The 18,718-nt window shown below is 43.9% G+C and overlaps 1 protein-coding gene and 1 long non-coding RNA gene across 4 annotated transcripts in view; one reads left to right on the top strand and one right to left on the bottom strand.

The window, feature by feature from the left end:
• LOC104146623 (uncharacterized) overlaps nucleotides 1–18,718 on the top strand; it is a 101,416-nt gene that overhangs the window by 75,147 nt on the left and 7,551 nt on the right. Inside the window, exons 16-18 of the long non-coding RNA XR_011142514.1 lie at nucleotides 12,725–13,461; nucleotides 13,553–13,701; nucleotides 18,444–18,540. This is a non-coding gene — a long non-coding RNA (uncharacterized lncRNA). The remainder of the gene's footprint in view (nucleotides 1–12,724; nucleotides 13,462–13,552; nucleotides 13,702–18,443; nucleotides 18,541–18,718) is intronic.
• The window catches only part of WNT7B (Wnt family member 7B), a 92,032-nt gene that overhangs the window by 67,858 nt on the left and 5,456 nt on the right, over nucleotides 1–18,718 (bottom strand). The gene's annotated exons all lie outside the window — the stretch shown is intronic.

The raw sequence follows: 18,718 nt of genomic DNA on the forward strand, positions 1-18,718 counted from the left end.
CGATATGCTAATGTACACTCAGACAGAAACCACACTGAGGATTCGTAGGCAGCTCTCTGGAAAATTTAGCTCCTAATCTTGGAGCTTTTAAATGCCAGGTTGGGCATAACCCTGATTCCAATTGCGAATACCTGTTCAAGAGCACTCTAGGGTTTATGAAAGAAACAGTGGTGAAGACAAGTCAACACAAAGGTGAATGCAGTATTCTTTTCTGTAGCCTTTTTCTGAGATTATTCTGAACTGTCTTGTCTGAAATTGGGGAGGCAATCACATAAGAGGAATCGTTCCAACACAACTGGTTGAAGTTCAGCCAGAGTAACAGCCCCTCCTATAACTTCAAGTAAAAATTATCCCTCTCTCCATTAGCTCGTATGTATTGTACTAACTGATAGCAATTATGGCCCAGATTCTCACCCCTATATCCCTTTGGAATAGTACTCTAAACCTGTAGATTTTGGTGAAACTACCTGAGAAAGTTTGGAGTCCAGCACTGATAATTATATTTGAAATTCACTGCAGTGAATTCTTCAAAAAAATACCTTACCTCTTTTAAGAGTTATGTTGCTGTGAAGTAAAAAATAGTAAACCATGATCACCACATTGACAGAGCTCCCCCAAAGCAACTTTTAGATTTAAAGTGTTTCTGCATAGATTGTAAGCCTCATTTTCAGTGCCATGTAAAAGGCAAAACAAGGAAGCAACATCATACTAGCATGAAATAGCACTTTTAAAAAAGTATCCTGCAATGCAACGCTTTATATGAAAAACTTAACGGAGTTATGGAAAGAAAAGCCACTACAATAAGAAGTATTTTTCTTGTGTTGTTCATGCATTCTAGCACCCTTTTAAGAAAGGATTACCAGAAAAAACAGCACAGCATCTTTCTGGAAAGGCTAATCATTTGATCTTATTGTCCATGCCACATAATTGCTGCTAATCTATATTCCATTATGTCATCTTCCACAATACCCTTTCCCTTATGTTCGCAGTCCTGTTATCTCTTTTTCCTTCACTCACGTCCTCCTCTCTTGTTCTTCTAACCACAAGAAACAGTTGTGATTTACTACTTACTGGGTTAATGGTTTCTAAAACCTCTTTGGTATTTATGATAAATATTAGTATCTATAGGATTCAGTTGACTCATACAGCAGCTTTCTGCTCGTCCATGATATTTGCCTTCCACCCACTCTCCACCTTCCCAATCTGAGCTTGCTTCTCTTTCTCTCTCCCTGTCCCACCCTGTGACTCAGTCTTGTTGCATGGAAGTCCCAAGCGTACTTAGGCAGCTCTAGGGATTGTGTTCTCTCTCCCCGTATTGCTGCCAAATCCTTTAACCTTAATTAGAGAACAAGTTTGTTCTGCCTCCTCCTCAACTGTACATTGACCCTGGTGTTGGTAACCTGTAACAAATACTGAGAAATCGCTTTGCTTCAGGAAGACTATATATGGACTGGTATAAGTGGGTCTTCACTATCCCGCCTTCCAAGAAATGTTGCTTTTTAACACCATCAACACTCTCCTCTGCCCAATAGCCTAAAGAAGGGTGCCGCTGGAGCAGCACAGCAGAACTACTGTAATTTATGCTGGGTCTCCTGTTTATCAATGCAAAAATCCAGGCAGCACAAGACTGTCAGTGCAGCATTTTGCCTCCATTGCCTGGCATCCATGTGCTGTCCTGAATCTCTACAGGGGCACAGAGCAGAGCGTGGGCCTCTGCCTCTGTAGCTTCCTATTTGCTGCCTTCTGGCTCTCTTGCATCTCACCATGCCAGGTGGGTCGGATTCATTTCAACAGGAATTTAACAAAGATATTTGGTGGCCTTGTATTGAGCCCCATTTTCTGTGCTGTCCACAATGCTGCCGGTGATGTCTGAGTTAGGCAACCGGGTGCCCTAGGTTCCCTCTGCCACGAAGGAAAGAGTTAGCCACTTCCTGGGGTGATTCAGAACAGAGGTGGACTGAATTACCCCGACCCCCACCCCCGGACCTGTCTGTTTCTCTATTAACTACACAAGGTACCCAGGAAGACCAGGCTCCTACCTTGAATGCCTCGCTTAGTTGCCTCAATTTGGTTGTATGAATCCACCTCTGCATGTCACTACAGATAAACTTTCAAATGGATTGCAAGACACAGCTGCCTTTGATAGCTCCTTTTGTTCTTCTCTTTGTTAACCTCTTATCATGGAGTAATTGTGGTTTCCATATATTGAATTTTTCAAAGGAAAAATCCTACACACACAAATATGTATTCCAGTTCACTTTTGAAAACAGCTCCGGATATTAACACTGAGGCCAATTTTCTGCCGCTCCACAGCAAGTCATTTCTGAGGAGCCTCTCTGGAATGCCTGGGCCGCCTGCTTTAATAGGAGCTACCAAATATGAGCAGAAGCTGTGATATCTGCCATCCTTCTGGGGCATGTTAATGCTCTGTGCACATTATCAGCCACTCCTGGGCTTGGTCCAAAGCCTATTGAAATCAGCGGGAGTCTTTTCACTAGGTTAATTGGACTGGGGGGTCAGTTCTCGTATCAAAAAATTACTTTGCATGTTCATCAGTACATGACAGACAGGTGGATTTCAGACTTTCCATGAGAAAGGAGCCTGAGCCAAGACTGGATTGAGGTGTCAGCTCCCCAAAGATCAGGGGCCATTTGGGCCCGCTGTTGCACTTTCTAGTATCTCTACTTTTTAAGGCTGCTTTTGGTGCGCTAATCTTCATTTGTTAGGCTGGGGATGACTTGTCATAACACATGAGTGGTTTAACAAGTGAAGATAAGAGCCTTTTCTAGCACTAAGCTCTTCTATATCTGCCTCATACAGCATTCTGCATTTGAATAACAGGGCTGTCGAGTAATCTCAGACTTGCACTACCATTTATGGCTTAGCTTTTGACTTTTATGCAATTAGCAGAAGTGGTAGCATTTATTTGCTTTCAAAGGAGACTATTCCCTCTCTCTCCCTCCCTCTGCAACCTCCCCACCCTCCACATCAATCAGCTGTGTCTCAAACTGGGAGGGAACTGGAGTAATTTGACTCACCCCATTAAAGCAAATGATTGTATCAAACAAATGTGGCCTTATCCAAAGTCTTTTTAAGTCTACAGGAGTCTCTGAGGACTCCAAAGAAATGACTGTCCTCCTTGCAGTAGTTGCCTGGCAATATGTATATAGGAAACTGAGGTCAGTATCAGCTCTCACTGAGGTTGTCTTAGTATCCCTGTCCTGCACAGCACCGTGCCTGTGTGCACGTTTTTCCCTTTCCTTCTGTGCTAGATCAGCAAGCAGTTGGGTTGCAGATGATGAACTTCACTGGTGCTAGTGATTAGCCCTGCTGGAAGTTACTTTGCCTGGGTGGTCACGTAGCAGAGGTCCAGCTTAAAAATAAAGAAATACCAAATGCTAGAATGACAATGAACGGTTCCAGCTTTTGGGAACTCGCAATAGGGAGGAGAAGGAGTGACTTTCCCTCGAGCAGAGCTGGAGAGGACAGAAAATAAAGGGCGAAGCCAAATTTAATGGTGTGATGAGATGGATGCATCTCTGTCAGATGAGGCACTGGCAACGGAGACAGCACTATAAAGCGTAGCCAGGAACTGCATACATCTTCAGCTAGATGTACAGACAGTAGCACACACACATGAGTGAATGAATATTCTCCAGGCTTTCAGTGAAAATGATTACCTTCATTAAGCTTTTGACAGTGCCAGGGATGATAGCAGAGAGAGATTATTAAAAGGAAGTCTGTCTATCACCCAGATTTGCCAAAGAGTTGAAAGCCAGATTTCCAGCACAAGAGCAATCTGAGTTCCTAAAGAGCTCATATCTCACTTTGGCATCTGAGTAATGTTACATATTCCGAATATTGCACATTCAGGTCTGTCCCATTCCGTTTTGATAATTGCAGGCAGATTTGCCAAAGAGGTCTGAACCCCTGCAGCTCTTAAATATATGACCCAAACTGTCCAAGCAAAGGTCTGAGAGCAAAGGGACAAACTGACTGGTCTTGGTCAGAAGAAAAAAATGTAACTGAAAACAGTCTGGTGAAGCAACAGCCCGCCCTGGGGAGTGCGCTGTGACTGAAGCACACACGTCACCAGTGGTTGCTGACGACCCTCAGATTTTTGATTCTTGCCCCATGGAGCACACTAGGTATGGACTTTAGACATGCTCTTAAGAGTGTGTGGAAAATTTTAAACATGTATGTGTTCCCACTGAGTTCAAATCAGGGTCAAGGGGATACTCCCAGGTTTAAGTACTTTGCTGAAATTAGGCCACAAAACGTCGGCCTCCTGCAGAACTGAGCTAGGCGGGAACCTGATATAAAGATTACTTTGTTCAGCACACACATTGATATCACTTACGCTGCGGCGATATCAACTGCTAAGCTGCAGAACTACCTTATGCATTATTTATCCTGCACCTCTCATACTTTCAGTCCATTAATGCAGGCTTGCTGGAGCAACTTCTAAAATTCCTAACCTAAGCAACAGTTATAAAACCACTGGCACATAAATAAACATGTTTCCCCCAGATAGATAGATATGGCATTTCCCACGTCAGAGATGCAACAGTCAGCCTTGGACCATTGACAGGCTTGATATGTAATATCTTATAAGTCATTACCACTAGAAATCGGTGTGTTTTACCCCCAAGGAGCTAGGATTTTTCTTCTGGCCGTTTCTAGGCCTTTATACATCGTTATTTCTGGGCTTTGTAGAGGTAGCTCTCTTAGATTGCCTCAAGAGGAGTTCTCCTGTTAATGACATCTTTTCATTCTTGCTCTGCCCTGTGCAGTAAGAGCTTGTTTACCCATACAAAAAGCTAATTGCATTTTAGTGTGGTTGCCAACAATTACACTAGATAACAAAATATCACATCGCACATTGTGTGGCATCTCACCAGAAGGTGGGATGATGTGAAGCTGAACTTCACTTTCCTGATCTGCGCTAATTGCCATGTTGTCAGGGTAGTGTCAGCTGAATGAATTTCTCTGAATTGGATTCAAACACAATGCCAGTGCTGGAGTACAGAAAAGTACCTGAATTCATGATATTAAAAAACAAAAACAAAAACAAAAAAACAGTTCATGGCCAGTAGTAAAAAGAATATATTTTATAAATCTCTCGGATAATTCTGGGATAAATCCCTCTCTGTGCAAGGCATCATGCAGAGGGCAGACCCAGCCACGGTATCAGGCACTGTCAGGCTACAATCCCGTCGCAGGATACAGGATACTCCTGTATCTGCTCATGCCCATATGCGGGGCTCCAGGAAAGGCATCCCTGCAACACGTACAGATAATGGCAACAAGGCTTTGCTGGCAAAAGCTTACACACACCCAGCAATACTGTGCACATACATTGGCAGGTTCTCACATAGGCAGTGATTGGGGCCACCTACATTGATGTGCCCTTGCTCATTATTTGGGAACTGCAATGCCATTCTGATCCTGAATATATTTATTTCATTAGCCCTTCAAAATACTGTAACCTCGCCTGTACTTCAAGTCTGCAAAGAGGCTGAAACAATCGCACTCAGAGAAACGGGAGCCTCCTAGTTTGTTTTTAAATCTGCTTGTCCTGAAAAATGGCAATTGGTGCGCTTAAGCATTTCACTCCTAATAATATAATCAGAAACTTTTAGACAATGTGCTTCTAGATCATGTTTGGTTGAAGTAGCAGCTAAAATGGGTGCAGAATGGGGAGGTTCCTTAGCACTGTGGCTGGTTGTGGGATTGAAAGAAAGGATTCAAGTTCTGCACCTTTGTGCAACAGCCGGGCTCCACCTCCTCTCTAGGAGGTGTCCAAAAGGTTTGAGCCACCAAAAACATTTCCTGGGGAAGCTTCCCAGATTCCTGAAGCTCCAACTTCTATATCCCTATGTCCAAACCTCTACTTGTCCTCTGACACCGTCTCACATTAGGGAGACAAGGGAAAAGGTTAATATTGCATAATGAAAATCTAGAGCAACACAAAATAGTGTGTAATTTATATATCTATAATAGAGAATCTATAAATTCACAAAATAAGCCTTTTAATCGCCTAAGAGGCCGTATACAGCTAGGTCTCTTATGGAGTTTACCTGCAATGTACCACTGATACTGGGATGTATTTACAGGCAACTGCAACCTCCCTGTGCTGCTGCAAGTATAGGCCAGATGAGCCTATCCACGCCATTATTTCCTCTCTCATAAAATTCAAACCTGTTTCCAAAGTTACAGCTCTAGTGAGACTGGAGATTTTGACAAAGGGCTGTGTTAGAGTTAGTCCTTGGAGCTAGTCCAACTCCAGAGGTGGTGCAATACAGAGGGAGAGAGAAAGCAGACATATAAATACTAATGAGACTGTGTATAGACAGCGTCTTAAAGAAAGAGCTGCAGACGAGTATCATTTTGATATTAGTTATGCCTTTGTGCTTTGCAGGGTGGTTAGCAGCAAAGCCCAGCATTTTTCTATCTATCTGGTCTGAAATGTGCCCGCCTACCACCAGGCAATTTTTGAAAATTCCTTGCCTCTCAGTAGTTAAATTTTGTCCTTTGCAATTTTCAGATTTTTGATAGAACTACTGGTGACAGTTGTAATAATATTCTGCAAAATGTTGTGGTGGTGATTCTTTGAATGCCTTTGTGGTTTGCTGTCCAGAGTTATAATAACCTATGTTTGCCCAGATATGTGTTCTCAGCTTGGAAGCACTGGAGCTAGCATTTACTCTTCTGCTTGGGTGACTGCACGTGTGTGCAAGCGTGTGTTGCTGGACGTGTGCGTGAGTCTCTCTCTAGGTATTTAGACTGTGCTTCCTAGTCTCTGGGAAGCATAGCTCTGCATTCACGTCTAAGTGAGAGTGGATGACTTCAGGTTTATCCAAAAGAGCAGAATCCACTGATATGGATTGTAGGTGGTTTCTGAGCCTCATTTCAGCTCTGGGTGGCTCTCTGTCAGGTACCTCCTTCCTTAATCGTTTTATTTTAGAAAAAATGATGGAGGGGATGGAGAGGAGAAGGAAAGAGAAAAATGCAGTTTTGTGATTTTTATGATAGGGGACGAGATTCAAACTGGCATAGCTACACTGAGATTAGCTTTGGTGAAATAGTTTGCTTCAGATGACAACCTGGCTCTGTTCATCTCAAGGACTTTAATTTAAGCTCCTCAAAAGGATGAGATAAAATAGCCAGCTTACATTCACATCTGCCTGGTTTTAGGTGTGTGCATATAAGTCCTTAGTGAAAACTGCTGAGTGAAATCTTGAGAATCAGACTTGTAAGGCATATATTGAAATAATACATGCGTGCATGAGGCATCCATTTCAGCTAAAACTGGATGAAACTTTGGAAGGAGAATTTTAAACAAGGCAAACAAGAATATCCAAAAATCACTCCAATTAATAAAATGCCTTCTTCTGAGTCTTTCTGTAGCTTCTAAACCCCTTATATATATCTGTGTCCATCAGGAAAGCAACAGAAAAGAAGAAAAAGTTGTGAAAGATGCATGGTACTGAACTTAGTTTTATATAAATAAAGGTATACCCCAAAAGACTTTAAGAAGTAAGAGACTAAACTAAAAGCCAAGGTCTCTGTCGTGTGCCAAGCAATAACTCTTATATATATTTAAAAAACTGGAACCTAGTCAGCTGAAATATTCAAGAGAATTCTAGAGATGGGAAGAAAGGAGCTGACTTTAATTTGAGAAGAAATCATGGTTTGGCTGCGCACAAACAATGCTATACCCTCTGAAAGCTTGGTTTGTGTAGTGAATTCACGCCCTAGAAGAAGGAAACACGGAGCATCCCTCAGACTGTCTGAGTTCACGCTCGCACACCAGTATTACACAGTGCTTGCTGTGCCTGAAGAATTGTGACAGTATGTATTCACATTATGCACGACATTTCTGGAATCTCAGCTTAAAAACTGCATTTTCTCCCTAGTACCCCGATACTCACAAATGAAATCTTGTAAACGGTCTTTAATCCATGCCCCTATTATAATTGTATCATTACTGCATTTCTAAACTTCAAAGTGCACCTTTGTAAGACACTGAGACTTTCGGTTTAGTGGGTGATAGGGTATTGGGATGCTAAATGGTAAAATTGTCCTTGAGAGTTTATATTCAAGAGCCTTTCAGAGACCCCCAAATCCTGCAACCATAGAGCTAAGCACAATTTATGTGGAGCAGCCACGCAGAAAATCTTCTTCCAAAGCCAAATTCTCTTATTGATGTAAACTGTGCTTTGTCTCTCACCTCTTTTACATTCCCTCTCCTGCACCTCTGCCCCCTCCCTCCCTCCACGAAAGGGGATCATCCTTTGCTTACTGAAATTAGCCCTCTAAGTAGTCTGCTCTGGCCTTTGTTGTTTCTCTTGCTCCCCAGCGATGGTCAGTCACATCCCTCCTGAGGGACGATTCAGCGGCAGCGGCGGAGCCAAGCGTCTCTTGGATGAGATCAGTTTCTTGAGCTGCTCTGCTCCTGCTTTCTGCTTGTATTTCCTAGCTCTGTGCTTGTCTCCTGGTTCCAGACTATGCTCCTTTCCAGGCTACGATCCTGATGCTGAGTAGCAAAAATGTGCTCCCAGGTAGTTAAACTTCAGATCAATTAACAGGGCCGTGGCTTTGGCCAATACACAGGTTAAACGATGATTAGGCTAGAAGCCGAACTTCCCAAGAATTGCCTCTCCGTCTCTGGCAGCCATCCTAAAGCCCATTTCATTCTCCAGCTCTGTCTTTTCTGGTTTTCATAGTTTCCCGATTTCCAATTTTCTTCCTTTCTGCTATTGCACTTTGTCTCCTTTCCTTTTTTTTTCTAATTTGCTCACTCACGCTGCTTTCCACCCCACACTTCTCTCCGTTCCGTCTTCCACACAGGGAATATGCTGGTCCCCGGCCCTTGTTATCCCTGGGCTTGCTATCCCTCACTCCCCTCTCACGCCATGCCTAAGCTCTTGAGACACTAAGTTTGGTCCTTTGTACACAGCCAAAAGGCTGAAAGGAAAAAACTGCCATATATAAACTCATATAGATCCAAGCTGAAATTTCACTAATACTGTTTGCTTTCAGCTCTTTTAGCTCATTTTTCATGTGTGTGTGTTTGCTAGTGGAAAAGTGAAACTGAGAGCTACCACCTGTGTTTAAGACCTAGTTTAGTAAGGGGTTAATCATGTGTTGAAATCCCTTTGTATTCAGGGAAGAGCATACAAGGGTGCTGGGCACTGCATACATCCTATGTTTTCTAGATTTGGGTAGTGGTCTGCCTAAATGCATGCCTGTAACTACAAGTTCTCTTAAGCTAGCATGCTTAGATTTCTCCATGTGCTTTCCTGAATTTGAGCCTCAGCTGCTATTGAAAGGGAAGTTTCTGTTCTGAAAATAGAAACTGATGATAAAAGGACTCCAAATAAGCAGAGAAACCTAAAAGGAGAGGGCCTTTTAGTGATACATTTATTTTTTTTTTAATTAAAGAATTATGTATTCCATACATATCTATATCTCTGTCTATAATCTTTCAAACCTAATCTTTTCCCTTCTCCTTCCAGCTTCTTTTATTTCTCTTAATAGAAACAACTTTTTGCAGTGGAAGGATACATTGAATAAAATGATTTTTTGCGTATTGTTTTAAACAAAATAAAAGGAAGTCTAAAATATAAGTTTCACAGTCTAATAGCAATAAACCACTGTGAGATATCTACACATATGTTCCTGGCACTTTTCTTGTGTGATAGAAAGCAGATTCTACCAGGGCCTCGCAGTTAACTCCATGCCTAATACAGCTTATCATTTTTTTTCCTCTGAGTCCTGCATCTGATCATGCATAGCTGTAATGGTTCAACCCAGGATTTTCTATCCTAACAGTCACTCCTTTGATATGGCAGTATGCTTAACTTCCACATAGTATAGGGAAGATGGTAGGTGACTCATTGTTCTGAATAACTAATGCAAGCAAAGCAGTGCCCTAGCTCTAGCATAAGTGTAAATTACTCCCTAGGAAAAAAAACAAAAAACAAAAACAAAAGCAGTCACCTCTTCAGGTTTACTTCAGCTCAGGGGAGGTGGTGGCAATACTGTATACAGCTTCATACTAGGCAAGAAGGGTCAGAATGACATTTCTGCGGCGTGCTGACCGTGTGGTTCTTACCCTAGACATTTTCTCAGATGAAGTCTCTTTTGAGCATCCACATGCAGCTAAAGGAGGCAATAATACTCACTGCCAATGAAATTAAGAATTTCTACTGGCCCTAGCTCTGCTTTCAGGTATGCTAAGGAGAAAGACCCCATAATGGCTTGGGGGTTAGGCTGCAATCAGGAAAACTCCACTCCAGTTCCCTAGCCTGCTGGCCTGCGTGATTTGAGCCAAATGCTCAATGAGTCTCTGCCTCCTGCACTTCAGTATCTGTGAAACAAGGCATTTCACTACAACCTGTGGTGCTAAATCTTGTAATGCGCTCAGAGACTGTAGTCAGAGGCACCACAGACAATATAAGCAATAGCTGGAAGATCTACCAGCAAAGTTAGCTGATGCCATAGATCTGACACAGATGTCTAAGTATCTTGGAAAGAATAGGAGCAAAGAAGGAAGAAGTGAGATCTTCAGTTTAACGATAGTTTCCCTGCTGAAGGACTGTTCAGTAAGTGTGGAGGTGTAAGATCAGATATAGCCAACTGGAGTGCGTCTCTCCTATCTTTGAGAGCTCATTTTGTAACATAATGCATGGATCTGCCACCTGCCATCTTCCCAAAATCTCTCCCTGTGCCTGAATTGCCTGTAATGAGGTAGTAAAGATTATACACCTTAAAGGGCTAATCTGCACACTGAGAAACAGCAGATCAAAGGGGAATTTAGGACAATAAATAATGTTTTCCTTCTTTAAAAAAAAATTATTCCGGGAAACTGTATGGCTCAGGGGATTGGTATTGGGATATGGAGCCTTTCATCGCTGATCCAAACATGACCCAAGTCAGTAGTGACCAAAAAAATGGTTACCGTTTGGCAGATCCTTTGTGGCCTAGAGTATTTGAAATGAGTTGATGGTCTTAATCCAGTTCCCAGTGGACAACTATCCACATCACAGAAACCACCACCACAATTGGCACCCTTGTTGGCAGTCTTAGCAGGCTGGCCAAGGATTAAATAAGTACAGAGACTGAGCCACCCGCTTTTGCCTAGCTAGAGGTTGCCCCTCTAGGTCATGGATGAGACACAACGATGGGGTGGAGTGGGGAAGCTCACACACCCTCTGCTTGTGCTGTACTGGTTTTGTGGCTAAGGAGAGGAATTCATTTTCCAGGGCTGTGATTCAGGCACCCTTCGTGAACGCTATATTCATGTACATGTGTTTAAACACGAATTTGAAAAGGAATCAGAAACGGAGAGATTTACAGGATTAGCTCTCAAAAACACAAGGGGCTACATTCATTCCTGGGGAATTCATCAAAGTCAGGGTAGTTATACTGGGGTTGCATTTAACAAAATATGTACAAGCAACCTGTAAAAGTGGCTCCACTTTGAGACACATTCCTTTCACTGTGCCGTGTTGTCAGTCATCGCTATAATTATCTCACAAGATGTCTTAGAGTGAACATAATCTATGCCAGCTATTGTCAGAAAGCTAGAGGTGATTTCTGTACAATAGAAACTAGCATGTAAGCAAAGATCTGATACACCTCAGAAAACATATTTATGCCGTATGAAGAAAAGCAAACTGAGGACTTTTGTTACCACTGAAAGTGTTTCTATTTTCAGAGCGGTAAAATACTCTCTGTTTATCCTTACCCAACAGGGGAGATCTTCCCCAGTGAGCTGATGGACTTATATCATTGCTTTCCAATAAATAGCAGTGTCTTAGCAAAGTGCTGCAAGCCAAATCCTGCAGTCACTCAGGCAAAGTTTGAACAGAGCCAAAATTTACAATTATGTGTATGGGGCAGCACTTAACCGGCTGAGTAGAGGGCAAATCGCACAAACTTTGCACATGTTTCTCTGTACAAAGGTATAACGAGAGATCATCCCCTTCTCGCAGCCTAAGCAGGCAAGGTTGGAGTAGGAACCGCACCGCGCAGGGTGAAAGATTTCTCCAAAGACGTTGCGAGGGACCTCGGCAGCACTGGAATTCAAAGCCAGGTCTGAGCTGTTTCTCCTTTATACATCTTTCCATACTACAGGAGATGTGGCAAGCAGCTCTGCCCAAGAAAAGACATGGGGAAGCAACTCTGCAAGCAGCTGCTCCCTGCTTCCTATTCACCTCAGTGGTAGCCAGGAAACCTCATCACCTTGGAGGGTTTATAACACCAAGTCTTTAATAAGAAGATAGGAACCTGTGTGAATATCTGTCTACTGTTTTTCCCTGCCTGACTGATTGCAACACATAGCTTCTATGCCTGCCTATAGTGAGACTGAAATGGAAGCCAGCCTACGCAAGCAACGCATTTCCTGCCTACAAGAAGGCACGGCCATTTGGTCTTCATTGCAGTGCAGTGTTTGTGCATTTTGGTTTTCTAAGGCATTCCCTGTAAAGTGGAAATTCTGGGAAGCAAAAGTCTCAAACTCTTGAAAGGTTACTCGTCCGTGGCACGCCTTAGATGGAGTGTCTGGTCCCAGGGATCCATTCCCATTTGTTTATTTGTGCCTGACTGCTCGGATTGGTGGGTCTTCATGAGAGGAAACAGAAAGGGAAGGTCCAGGTTTGGAAATAAGCACAGAACAAAGGGATGAGAATTGGAATGTTTTCTCTGTTCTTTGCAGGTATGCAGCCTAGCACCATGCATTGCCTGACCAGGGACATCCACACGCTCCTGCTGTGCCAACACATGTCAGATGTGAAGAGCACCCTAATATGAGTACTTGACCTAAACTGAACAAATTTCCTAATTGCAGTAAGACAACACTTGAGGGTGTGGTTACCACAGAAAATCACACCCATGGACAGATTAGGAGCACCTGGCTGCACCTCATGCCTCCTCATGCCCCAGGGGCATGATTATCTCATCAGGGGCCACCTGCCAAGTCTTGTTGCTGAGGAACTGGCTCTGGCACACTGCAAGCTTGGGGTGGGGAGACGAGCACACCAGGGCCAGCATATACACTTATCCCAAGTGCATTCCTTAACATCAAGTATTTACACGGCGATGGTGTCTTGGTTCAGCTCAGAAGCCTAGCTGTGCTTGGGAGTTACAGAGGAGCAAAATGTTGTTTCTAGATCCTGTCCTGCACCCCTCACATCCTCAGTGCAGGTTGCATTGTGTGTTACTGGGGATCATTACATCAGCCACAGCGACCCTGAAGTTGTCACTCTCCAGCCATAGTTTTTCCAACCACTCGGTGCAGTCTACAAGAGGCTCCAAGGAGGTGGATGAACTCCCTGCTGGCAATTTTCAAAATGTTTTGCCCTTTCCTCCCAAAAGAGGACAAAGGCAAAGTGAGACACAGGCTTTATGAGTACCAAAGTGGTCTGACCATGAAAACAGCACATAGACTTCAAGGTAGGTGGCATGTGTCCAGGTTAGGTTACTCTGTGCATGATGTCTCTGCATGCAAGTCCTTCCCACCTCTCCCCTTCTCTTTCATCCCCAGTTCAAGGCATGAGGCCTAACCTCTACAGCAGTTAGCAGATCATGGCCCGGCAACAGCAGGAAGACCAAACCTCTGCCTCTGCCAAGCCTGTTGAGCTTCTCTGGAGCAACGAAGATCGTAAAACACAAGACAAAGCTCTGAGCCCAGAGGTAAGTTACTCTCGGTCGAAAGGATCTGTCTGGGGAACAAACTTTCAGAGATTAGACTAATCCAGACTCTGATGACCTTAGGTCACAGTGCAAGAACTTCCTCTTTGATATATCTTTTGCAACATAACCAGAATGACATTAACAACAATAACTTGACCCCAGCCCTCCCCTCAAAAGCACCTACCCTCAACAGAGCTTCCCCAAGACAGAGGAGGAAAGAACAAAAGACTCCAGGAAGTCTACTAGGGATGTGCCAATCTCATTATTATGGGCGGTGCTCAGATACTGTGATGAGAGGTGCCAATTAAAGAAAACAACTCCAAACTGTAAAGCTAGATGATGTACCCTTTAGGCCATGGGAGTGGAGAAAAAGGGTTTTGCTATGAATCAGAAGAAGCCCTGTTTATTTGCACCCTAACCTTTGGCCCTTATGATAGCATCTAAGTCCACTGTATATGAAGTTACCCTGACAGATTTAGCCCCCAGCAGCAGGGAATAGATTTAAGCCCCGTTCTTTTTTCCCTGTTCACTGTGCTGTACAGCAGTGCTGTTCTCCATCCAGCAAATCCTCCTCTCCTTTAAGGCTCAGCACAACAGGTCTGATTCAGAAATGTTCCCCTTACTCTTCATTCCCCTTGAATTTCTCACCCTGAGTCATCAGTCTACAGTATAACTTGAATGTGGAAAGTTTTGTGGGTATGTTTTGTTTTCTTTTAAGTTCAGAAAAGAAAAGGTACAACCAGAGGGGGGAAAAAAAGTATCTCATGGTTGAGAGGACTCTTTTAACCAACCAGTCACATGGCTCCTTGGCGGGCAGCCAAAGGAGTCATGAGAGATGCTGCCATTCCCCTCCACGCTCCCTTAACCGTGTCCTGCCTGCTGCCCTGGCTGCTACCAGCCACCTCGCAGCCCGATGCCAGCGGCTCTCCTCTGCCAAGCTCCACCTGACAGTGCCCACGGGTGGACGGATGGATAGTCCGTGGAAGGAGGAGGCCCTAACACAAAGTCGCTTACGACTTTGGTACGTGGCTCCTTCCCCCCTGCCTGCTCTCTGAGGCCAGACGGCCACACCGGCCAGGCTGGCACGGTGGCTGGTAGCAATGCCATGTTTCAGATGAGACGCAGTCATGTCGTCTCTGCTGCTCGCGGTCAGAAAAGAGTCGCTGAAAGTCATTACGCGGCACTTAGGCTGCATTTTCTGCTCGCAAAGTGCTGCGGCAGCTTTCGTTCCCCAGCCCCTCCCCTGTTCCCAAGCTATGCCAGCTATGCCGTCCTTGTTATTGCCCCATTAGAGCTGTGGGAAACTGAGGCGAGCAAAAGTTAAGCTAGTGCTGTTCAGCGTCGGAGGCATCCATTCAATCTCAAAGCTTGCCTGTCTTCACTGCACAACAAAACTCGCCCCCGAAAAGCGTAACCTGTAGAGGGGCTATCCCGCTGCCCTGGCCAGGCTCCAGCTCAATTAGAGACGGACGTGGGCTTCGCCAGGTGCTTCCTCGGGCGGCTGCTGGGGCTGCCAGGAGCAGCTCTGGTCCTGTGTGCACACACAGCTCTGCTGCGCGCCATTAGGCAGCTGCTGCAATCCACCCCAGTGGTGAGTGAAATGATCCTTGCCCGGTTCACCTGAACGTTGGGAGGATTAATTCACTTACCATCCCTGAATGAAAGACGCTATTATTAAATAGTAGTCACATTTTATAGTTATGTCTCACTTCGGCCAGATTAGGAGGATGGGTATGATATCCGGTTCCAGAACTGCTGTGCTTAAACAATTTTAAATTAAATACACCTCAAACTGTTTTCCAGGCCCTACTTGCAGGCAGGCAGTGGTTTCTATCTTTATGGCTTATGCTTACTTCCAGATTTGAAAGCTGGGCTGCCCCACAATGCCTTGCACATAACAAGCAAATGCCGCAGCGCTTTTGAAGTGCTTCTCCCCTCAAAAAATAAATAATGTTTTGTTTTTATGTCAGCTCTTACTGGCACCAGAGGCCATAATGATTCTTTCAATAGCCCATAGAACTGATTTTGGGTTTTGTCTGACATGGAGGAATAGCCTCCTATTAATATTGCTTTCGCTGTATTTTCTTGGGAAATATGGCCACATTCCCTTTAAATTGCGTAATATGGTAGCCTGTGCCAAGGCTCTACTAGAATGGATACTGGAAGAACAAGACTTGTGCTGGCTTCATGTTTGACTCTCCTCTCGCTTGCACCAGAGTTACTCTGTTGACTTCAGCAGAGTCGCTCCCGCTTTAGTAGCTTACTGGACTGTGGAAGTAACCCTCAGTGAGAGGCGCCTTCGGGCCTGAAAAGGCAAGGTATAAGAACGTGCCCAAAATACTGCACAAATTTAAAGCGATGGCTTTCCAGAAGAAAATATTTGTGAATGACTTTGTGATGCACTCCAGATACGTCCAGATGGAAGAAGCAAATCATCAGTGTCATCGTTGCATTTTGCATCTCTCCGTACTGAAACCACAAATCTGCCAGTGAAGTGCCTGGAGTTCATGCAGTTTTGAAAATGATGCCACTGATTAGCAGCAGGGTGGCTATATCGCAAACAAACAGTTTGGGAGACACAGTACGGTCACCAGTGGACTTGGTGGCACTTCACAGAGGAAAGTTCCTATGCCACATTTTAAACATATGAGGCTAGCTCTTGCCCTCAGCTGCACACTTGCAATACCACTGGTTGTCCTTTTTCCTAATTACTTAGGAACTCAGGGTGAAATTTGACCTTGGACAAAGAGCTGGAACAAAGACTGCGATGATTAAGTGGGATTTTTGCATAAACGTGAATTTTATCCTTTGTGGGTTTCTGCCACCAAGGAAATCTGATCCACAGGCATAGGCTGAAAAGAAAATAAATATTCACAACTGTAGCTACTACATGGGTACAAACTGTATGTACTATTATTTCCAGAAAAAGATACAATAACTCTCTAATTTAGCCTGTCTTCAGATTGCCTAAAGAAGGTACGATTTTGCTGTAAAATAATTAATAGGTGATAATTGCCTTGCTGTCAAATCCTAGTGGAATAACTTTTTTTGTTGTTTGTTTCTAATGATGAGAGCAACTACTTTGGCCTTAGCTGGCTTAATTTTAGAAAGCTGTCTATACTTGGTTAGAGCTGAGTGAGGTAGCTAACTTTCAGCTTCATTGCAGTGTCAAGAAAACTGCCTTCTAGAAGGGGCGATAAAGCCTAAGAGAAACGTATGGAAAAGATCATTTCGGGCTTTGTATGAAGATTGATCCGAACAACTTTTAGACAGTAACAGAAGTCGCAGAACTATATTGCATACGGGCAGACAACTATCCTAAGAAAATACTTGGACCTCCTGTATCTTGAATTTCTTCACATTTGCATAAATCAAAGTATTTGTAATGCTCCCACTGCATGATTTTGGCAAGAGCAAATGCATAGGAGCTGTCTTGACGAGAAGTAGCCACCAAGTGCTATGCAGTTCTCCACAGTTGGGGGGAAATGTATCCTTTTACCTTTTGGGGAGGATTGAACTGAGAGTAAAAGAGAGAGAGCGCTAATAGCCCTTAAAGGACTGAAAAAGACTCTCTGGGAGGCCGCCATCCCTGGCTTTCCTTCCACAGCGCTTCTGCCCCTGAGCTCTCGATCTTTCTGAGCCTCCCAAGTGATTCTGGGCTTGTAAATCTGCAGCAGCCAGTGACGCGTTTGTTCAGCTCCTTGCCAACGTATTCACATGTGCACAGCAAAACCCCAGAGCCCAGAAGCCATGGATATTTTTCTTTGGCGTGGATATTCTGGGATCCACCGTTCTCATGACTAAAGGCCTGGCTAGTGCCCAGTCCCATTCTAAGACTGCAGAGAAGGAGTCTGGGTGGGGTTTTGTTGTTGTTGCTTTTTGGGTTTTTTCCATAGCTCTTCCATGACAATTGCTAACATAACACTAGGAAAGGTATATGCTTGAACTCAGGCAGGTCGGGGTAGTGTTGCAGAGACGGCTCGTGAAGCGTCAAGGAGGAAGGAAGAACAAAAAGAATGAAAAGAATCAAGCAGACAGACGGACCTTGAGGTGCAAAAAGCCACCTGTCAGGTGCAAGTAGAGGTGTTTGGCGAGCATGTGTGGAAGATACACTGGTGAGAGTCCACTGAGGGTGAAATGACGTGCAAAAGGTTATGAGCTGAAGAAATTGGGCTCGCAACATTGACCCGTTCTGTAATGCAGGGTGTCAGCGCATCTGCAAACGCCTTTGATCTATAGCTCTTCCCAGTTTTCTGTTGCTTGCAGTGACCTGGGAGGACTAAGAGGTTAGACTGTATTTTGGGGGTTAGGAATCTTTCCGACAGTGTTTCAGTCTAAATTATGCAGCCCTACGGACTGAGAAAACACTTGGAATCATTCTCCCTTTAGAAAGCCATATTGCCAGGTATGCGTGGCATATCTTTCCAGTTGCATAAAATGTATTTGTCAGTCTAACTGTATAATTGCAGCTTGCTTTGTTTAGCGCTTTAACACCTCCTTTGAAAGATTTTCTTCTGGGGGATTAGCCTTGTTCTTTGTTTAATATGCTAGCATATCTGCAATTCATCTTACCCATTCATCTGAATATTTAATGTTACTTTACACCCATTTGTAATGTTACGTTAGTAAAGCAACATATGTAATAATTGCAAGTTGTCATCCTACCAATTCTGGATTCTGCATGCCGCCTTTATTAGTAATTACTTAAATCATGACTTTTTACTTTTTACTTTTTTTTTTAGGGTGTACTAGAAATCTAACCACCCAAATCTGCTCGCCACAAAGGAAGGAGAAAGGCAGCTACGTCCAGATGCGTTTGAATTCAAGGATATTCAGAATGTGAGTATTTGGCCTAGACCACACTAGGGAGAGGGCCTGCCCATCAGATGTTTATAGTCGGGATACAAACCGTGAGGTCTGAGCTGAACAAAAGCTCTAAGGTTTTGGACAGGGAGTTTTGTTTCGGGCCTACGTCTCAGAGAAATAATGGACATAACCTTTAAAGCTACCTAGAAGC

This window comes from Struthio camelus, chromosome 1, assembly GCF_040807025.1.
Source record: "Struthio camelus isolate bStrCam1 chromosome 1, bStrCam1.hap1, whole genome shotgun sequence".
NCBI lineage: Eukaryota > Metazoa > Chordata > Aves > Struthioniformes > Struthionidae > Struthio > Struthio camelus.